The 7,997-nt window shown below is 43.0% G+C and overlaps 1 non-coding gene across 1 annotated transcript; it reads left to right on the plus strand.

The window, feature by feature from the left end:
• The first annotated feature begins 5,993 nt into the window (after window positions 1-5,993).
• On the plus strand, window positions 5,994-6,100 carry LOC116479856 (U6 spliceosomal RNA). The gene has a single exon (XR_004251143.1). It is a non-coding gene; the product is annotated as a U6 spliceosomal RNA (small nuclear RNA).
• The last annotated feature ends 1,897 nt before the right edge of the window (window positions 6,101-7,997 follow it).

Genomic DNA, 7,997 nt, shown 5'->3' on the forward strand with positions numbered 1-7,997 from the left:
GGACTGCTTGAGCCCAGGAGTTTGAGACCAGCCTGGGCAACATAGTGTGACCTTGTCTCTACTAAAAATAAAAAGAACTTAGCCACCTGTGGTGGCACATGCCTGTGGTCCCAGCTACTTAGGAAGCTGAAGCAGAAGGATCACTTGAGCCCAGGAGGTCAAAGTTGTAGTGAGCCATGATTGCACCACTACATTCCAGCAGCCTGGCTGACAGAGCAAGACCCTGTCTCAAAAAAAAAAAAAAAAAAAAATCCAAAAACAAAATCAAAGAGCTCATAGATAAGAGAGTCAACAAGAGGAGAAAGCCAGTTCAAAGGGGCATAGGACAGGTAGTTACTGAAATAAAAAACAAATGCTAGACTATGATTACTAAATTACATAAAAACTGGTTAGTGCCGCATAGGGTAATAAAACTAACTGTTGGGTTGTAGTCTCTTTACCAGCCTCAAATCATCTGCATCTCTATGGGACAAAGGTTATTTACACTTATATTACACAATGATTATTTGCATCACTATCTGGTTTTCTACAATTTACTTTCGGCTCTTACATCTTTACCAATTACCACTATTATATTGCATATCTTATATATTTACTTTGTTTGCTGTCTTCTCCATTAGAACATTTTCCCACTTCTGTACACTGCTATATCCCCAACACCTAGAACACTGCCTAGCACATACAATGTACTTAAAAGTATGTGTGGAATAAATAAATAAGAAAAAATTTTTCCATGCTGGCTAACACGGTGAAACCCCGTCTCCATTAAAAATACAAAAAATTAGCTGGGCATGGTGGTGGGTGCCTGTAGTCCCAGCTACTCAGGAGGCTGAGGCAGGAGAATGTTGTGAACCTGAGAGGTGGAGGTTGCAGTGAGCCAAGACCGCGCCACTGCACTCCAGCCTGGGCGACAGAGCGAGACTCCGTCAAAAAAAAAAGATAAAAAGTTGTGACTCCAAGAACGCAAGATCATACGCGGCCAGCTCTTTGTGTTTTTAAAACAAAAAGTATTTTTTTTTTTTTTTAACTTTTTACCTTTTTCTCTTTTCTTTTTTTTTTTTGAGACTGGGTCCCACTCTGTTGTCCAGGCTGGAGTGCAGTGGCATGATCTCGGCTCACTGCTGCCTTGACCTCCTGGGCTCAAGCAATCCTCCTGCCTCAGCCCCTTGCATAGCTGGAACTACAGGTGCATGCCACCATGCCCTGCTAATTTTTGTATTTTTGGTAGAGGCAGGGTTTTGACATGTTGCCCAGGCTGGTCTTGACCTTCTGGGTTCAACTGATTCACCTGCGTCAGCCTCCCAAAGTGCTGGGATTATAGGTGTGAGCCACTGTACCTGGCCCCACAGTTATTTTAAAAGGAAAAATGGGGAAAATGTAAAGTAAACAAACCCAAAGTATATTTAAATGTAAATTAAATCAGCTGTATGCAGGATACCCAAGCCCTCATATTGGTGATTGAACAGAGAAAAGCTTGTTTCTACCTATTTGTGGAGAGATGAATAGAAACGACGTGTGATGAGGTAATAAAACATGGAGAAATTGGAGAAAACCTACTAACCCCTCATTCTTTTTTTTTTTTCCTTTGGAGAAGGAGTCTAGCTTTGTTGCCAGGCTGGAATGCAGTGGCGTGATCTCAGCTCACTGCAACCTCTGCCTCCCAGGTTCAAGCTATCCTGCCTCAGCCTCCCAAGTAGCTAGGATTACAGGTTCATGCCGCCACGCCTGGCTAATTTTTGTATTTTTAGTAGAGAGGTTTCACCATATTGGCCAGGATGGTCTCAATCTCCTGACCTCAAGTGATCCACCCACCTCAGCCTCCCAAAGTGCTAGGATTACAGGCGTGAGCCACCATGCCCAGCCGTACTAACCCCTCATTCTAAAGGTAAAGTGGAAGAATTTCTCTCCTACATTGAGAATGTAGGAGAGAAAAAAAATTTCTTTTCCTCTATTCTTTTTCATTGTGTGGGTCCCTGCAAATTAGCCTGACAAAAGATAGATTAACAGAAGAAAAGGCATACAAATTTTATTTAATATTAATTTTTAGCAAACAGAGGTGCTTTTTGTTTTTTGAAGAGATGGGGTCTCACTGTGTTGCCCAGGCTGGTCTTAAAACCCTGGGCTCAAGCATTCCTCCCACCTCAGCCTCCCAAAGTTCTGGGATGACAGGCATGAGCCACCATGCCCAGCCCACAGGGGCTTTTCTAAAAAAGAAGTGAAGACTCAGTGAAGCAGATAGGCCTAAGAGCTTAAGTACCACTTTAAACAAAGAATGATAAATTGTGCAGATGGGACAAGACAACAGAAAAGTGTTTTAGGTTTCCAAGGGCAAATGGTGGGAAGGTAAATATATAGGAGGAGAAACTAATGGAGTAAGGTTGGTTTGTGCAGGTCCACTTTAGCACTGACAACCTACAGAATAGGAGAAAATTTTTGCATTCTATCCATCTGACAAAGGCCTAATATCCAGAGTCTACAAAGAACTTAAACAAATTTACAAGAAAAAAAAACAACCCCATTAAAAAGTGGGCAAAGGACATGAACAGACACTTCTCAAAAGAAGACATTCATGCAGCCAACAAACATACAGAAAAAAAGCTCAACATCACTGATCATTAGACAAAGGCAAATCAAAACCACAATGAGATACCATCTCACACCAGTCAGAATGGCAATTATTAAAAAGTCAAGAAACATGGCAAGGTCCACATTGGTGGAAAAAAGCAAGCAAGCTAGGGTGGCAGATTATTACCTGTAAAATTATCTGGCCCTAGTGGGTTTTCTTTGTATGTATAAGAAAATTTTTAAATACTAATTTAGTTTTTATGATAATTGTGATTTCTCCTAAACTCATTCATTGTATTCTCTTCTTTTAATTTCTGTTTATCATTATTTACCTTTTCCCTCTCTCTTTTAAAAATTATTATTATTCTTATTTTCTTTTTGAGTCAGAGTTTCGCTCTTGTTGTCCAGGCTGGAGTGCAATGGTGTGATCGCAGCTCACTGCAACCTCTGCCTCCCAGGTTCAAGCGATTCTCCTGCCTCCTACATAGCTGGGATTACAGGTGCTCGCCACCACGCCCAGCTAATTTTTTGTATTTCCAGTAGAGATGGGGTTTCACCATGTTGGCCAGGCTGGTCTCAAACTCCTGACCTCAAGTGATCCACCCACCTCAGCCCCAAAAGTGCTGGGATTACAGGCATGAGCTACCATGCCCAACTCTTATTTTTTATTATTTGAGGCAGAGTCTCACTCTGGTCACCCAGGCTGGAGTGCAGTGGCAAGATCACAGCTCACCACAGCCTCCATCTTCCCATCTCAGGTGATCCTCCCATCTCAGCCTCCTGAGTAGCTGGGACTACAGGCATGTATCACCAAACCCAGCTAATTTCTGTATTTTTTGTAGAGACAGAGTTTTGCCATGTTGCCAAGCTAGTCTCGAACTCCTGGGTTCAAGCAATCCTCCTGCCTTAGCCTCCCAAAATGCTCAGATTACAGGCATGAGCCATTCTTCATTTTTCTGGCCTGTTCTTCATTTTTAATTTCCCATTCTGGCTGAATTGACCATTATCTTTTGCCTAGATGACTGTAGAATCTTCCTCTCTAAATGATTGTTTGGCTAGGTGCACTGGCTCATGCCTGTAATCCAAGCACTTTGGGAGGCCGAGGAGGGAGGATTATTTGAACCCAGGAGTTCAAAACCAGACTGGCAACAAAGTGAGACACTGTAAGAAAGAAAAGAAAAGAAAAGAAAAGGGAAGAGAAGAGAAGAGAAGAAGAAAGAAAAGAAAAAGAAAGAAAGAAAGGAAAGAAAGAAAAGAAAGAAAGAAGGAAAGAAAGAAAGGAAGGAAGAAAGAAAGAAAAAGGAAGGAAAGAAGGAAGGAAGGAAGAAAGAAAGAAAAAGGAAGGAAAGAGGAGACAGGAGGAGAAGAAGAAGAAGAAGAAGAATGAAGAAGAAGAAAAAGGAGACAGGGAGAGGAGGAGGAAGGGAGGGAGGGAGGAAGAGAGGGAGGGAGGGAGAAAGCAATAGGAGGGGAGGGGAGGTGAGGGGAGGGAAGGGGAGGTGAGGGGAGGGAAGGGGAGGAGAGGGAAGGGAAGGGAAGGGAAGGGAAGGGAAGGGAAGGGAATCCCAGCACTTTGGGAGGCTGAGGCAGGAGGATCACCTGAGGCCAGGAGTTCAAGACCAGCCTGGCCAACATGGAGAAACCCTGTCTCTATTAAAAATAAAAATTAGCCGGGCATGGTGGCTGGTACCTGTAATCCCAGCTACTCAGGAGGCTGAGGCAGGAGAATCACTTGAACCCAGGAGGGGAAGGTTACAGTGAGCCGAGATCATGCCAATGCACTCCAGCTTGGGCAATAGAGCGAGACTCCGTCGCAAAAAACAAAAAAAACTAAATGAGAACGTAGTGAGAAATGAAAATTAAATCTGATTAGGCTAATACTTGTATTTACTCTGCCAGGTGCTTTGCAAAACCTTTTACACACATATTTCATTAAATCTTTTTCTTTGAGACAGAATCTCTGTCGCCTAGGCTGGAATGCAGTGGTGCAATCTCGGCTTGCTGCAATTTCCGCCTGCTAGGTTCAAGAGATTCTCCTGCCTCAGCCTCTCAAGTAGCTGGGATTACAGGCATGTGTCACCACGCTGGCTAAGTTTTGTATTTTTAGTAGAGATGGGGCTTCACCATGTTGGCCAAGCTGATCTTGAACTCCTGACCTCAAATGATTTGCCCACCTCAGCCTCTCAAAGTGTTGGGATTACAGATACGAGTCACCATGCCCTGCTTCATTAAATCTTTATTGCAACAAGAGGAATTATTATTATTATTATTTGAGACACAGTTTTACTCTGTCATCCAGGCTGGAGTGCAGTGGCACCATCTGGCTCACTGCAACCTCTGCTCCCAGGTTCAAGTCATTCTCCTGCTTTAGCCTCCCAAGTAGCTGGGATTACAGGTATGTGCCACCATGCCCAGCTAATTTTGTATTTTTAGTAGAAATGGGGTTTCACCATGTTGGCCAGGCTAGTCTCGAACTCCTGATCTCAAGTGATCCGCCCGCCTCGGCCTCCCAAAGTGCTGGGATTACAGGCGTGAGCCACCGCGCCTGGCCAAGAGGAATTATTGTAATTCTTATTTGGCGACAGGGAAAATGGAGCTTGTAAGGGTTAAGTGACTTTCCTAAGTCACATAGCTGATAAAAGATGTAGCCAGTATTCAAAACTGAGGTTAACTTCATTATGCCATATCACATTCACACCTTAAAAAAATAAAATCAAGGTATCTGATATCCAGACAGAGTCTTACTCTCTTGCCCAGGCTGGAGTACAGTGCTGTGATCATGGCTGTCTGCAGCCTCACCCTCCTGGGCTCAAGAAATCCTGCCACCTCAACCTTCCAAGTAGTTGGGACTTCAGGCATGTGCCACCACACCTGTCTAATTTTTGTATTTTTTGTAGAGATGGGGTTTCACCATGTTGCCCAGGCTGGTCTTGGAACTCTTGAGTTCAAGCAATCTGTCCACCTCAGCCTCCCAAATTTCTGGGATTACAGGCACGAGCCATGGTTCCTGGTGTTTAAACCTTTTATTATGGAAAATTTCACATGTGAAAATAGAATAACGTAACAAAGCCATATGTACCTATTGCCCAGCTTCAATAATTATTTACACTCTGCCATTCTTTTTTTATGAATCTTCCCTCACCCCCTAAATTCTCACATTTTTTCTTTTATCATGGAGTATTTTAAAACAAATCCCCGTCGTCATATTTCTCTACCTGTAAATGTTTCACTGTGCTTCCCTAATGCCTAAGAACTTGAAAAAAGAAACATAACAATAACATTGTCATGCCTCCAGAGAATAATATTTAATATCCAGTCCAAGTTTAACTTTTCTGGATTGTCTCAAGAGTATTTTTATGACTGTTCAAATAAAAATTCAAACACAGTGCAGACATTACATATTTTACATATTCTCTTAAGTCTGTTTTTTGCTCGCCTCAGCAGCACATATACCAAAATTGCAACGATACAGAGAAGATTAGCATGGCCCCTGAGCAAGGATGACATGCAAATTCATGAAGCGTTCCAAAATAAATAAATTAATTAATTAAAATTAATTAATTTTTTTTTTTAGTCTGGGAGCGGTGGCTCACGCCTGTAATCCCAGCACTTTGGGAGGCTGAGGTGGGCAGATCACAAGGTCAGGAGATTGAGACCATCCTCGTTCACACGGTGAAACCCCATCTCTACTAAAAGAAAGTACAAAAAATTAGCTGGGTGTGGCAGTGTGCACCTGTAGTCCCAGCTACTCGGGAGGCTGAGGCAGGAGTATAGCATGAACCCAGGAGGTGGAGCTTGTAGTGAGCTGAGATTGCACCACTGCACTGCAGACACTGGGTGACAGAGTGAGACCCTCTGTCTCAAAAAAAAACTTTTTTTTAAGTCTCTTTTAATGTATGACAGTTCCCCTTCCCTTGTGTTTCCTCGCTTTTCTAATGTTTTTAAGTCTGGGATCATGAATTAACTTTGTAACATGCTATGTGTTCATTGAAGAAGTAAGGCTGTTAGTCCTGTTGAATTTCTTACATTCAGAATTGGGCTGACCATTTTCTCCTGGTGTCATTAATGGATTCTTCCATCACCCATACTTCCTGTAAGCTGGTAGTTTGTTGAAGAGGCTAGTCTAAATTCAGATTCAAGTTTATTTTTTTAATGTGTTTATTTTCTCTTTGTGGGTTTTATATATATATGCAAGGTTAGACCATAGGTGGTACAGTAGCTTACTTTTAAAATAAACTGTGTAATTTATTAAATGTGCTGAACTGGTTATTATAATCAGTAAACTACTTTTTCTTCTCTACTGCTACCTTCAAGCAAGCAGATCTCCCTTCTTTGCCCCTGGATGACATTTCAGGGAGATCTCTTAGCTTTGGGGCCATTCTCAGACGTGAGAAGAGTCTCATTTTCAGCTATGGAAAATTCTAGTTCAGTCTATATTAAACTTTAATTTCTCATCCAATTTAAATCTCCTGTCCTCTCTTCTCATCCCTATTCCTCCCTTGTCTTCTGTGACAGCTGACAGGCAGGACCAGCATTGAGGAAATGGTACATGATCTGTCCTTTTACTCCATCTGGTGAACAGTCTCCACAGTGTCCCCATGGTTCATGGATAACCTTATGCATTCTTGCCCAGCCAAACAATGGCAGTGTAATTGCTGCCACAGCAACCCTCTGTCCTTGCCCTGTCACTAGAGGTTGCTCTAGTTCCTCTATACCCCTCAAACTCCAGGAGACCTGATGCAGGATTTTTGCTCCTTAGCTCAGCTAAGTCTGGGTTCTTGTCTCACGACCAGGAAGAATTAGGCACACAAACATCAAAGAGTGAGTGGAGTAGAATTTATTAAGTGAAAGGAAAGCTTTCAGCAAAAAGAGGGGACATGGCAGGAGGTGGGGGTAGTTCTCCTACCCGAAGACAGGAAAGTTCCCCAATATGACTGAGCCTGGGGCTTTTTATGGGTTCAGAATAGGGAGTGTGTGCTGATTGGTTTGTGAGTATGCAAAAATGGTCATAGCAAACACACCACTCAAAGGTGGGCACAACAGTGTAGAAAACCAATTAGGAAAGGGTAGGTATATGTAAAATAGGTAAAGAGTGGGCATCAATCAAAGGAAAGTGCACCAAATGGGAAGGTGGGTTCTCAATCCCGTCTGAGTATTTACCCAGGACAGTTTCTGTCTTGAAGGTTGGGTTTCGCCAGGGACCTGCCCCTATCTGACTAGGCATTTGCCTGCCTCCTGCCTCTATCAGACCCTTGTCAGGTTCTCCCCAAAACTTAATTGCCTTTCACTCCCGTAGTAGCACTGGGCAGGCCTACACACTCCTACAGCCCAGCAGGCATCTGACCAAGGAGTAAAAGTCCCTCACCTGTTTCTGGCTAGCCCCTCGATTCTCTAAGGGGTGCTCTTACTGTCTCCCTTCACTTGGCTACATC

Source organism: Hylobates moloch, unplaced genomic scaffold (assembly GCF_009828535.3).
Source record: "Hylobates moloch isolate HMO894 unplaced genomic scaffold, HMol_V3 SCAFFOLD_12, whole genome shotgun sequence".
Classification (NCBI taxonomy): domain Eukaryota; kingdom Metazoa; phylum Chordata; class Mammalia; order Primates; family Hylobatidae; genus Hylobates; species Hylobates moloch.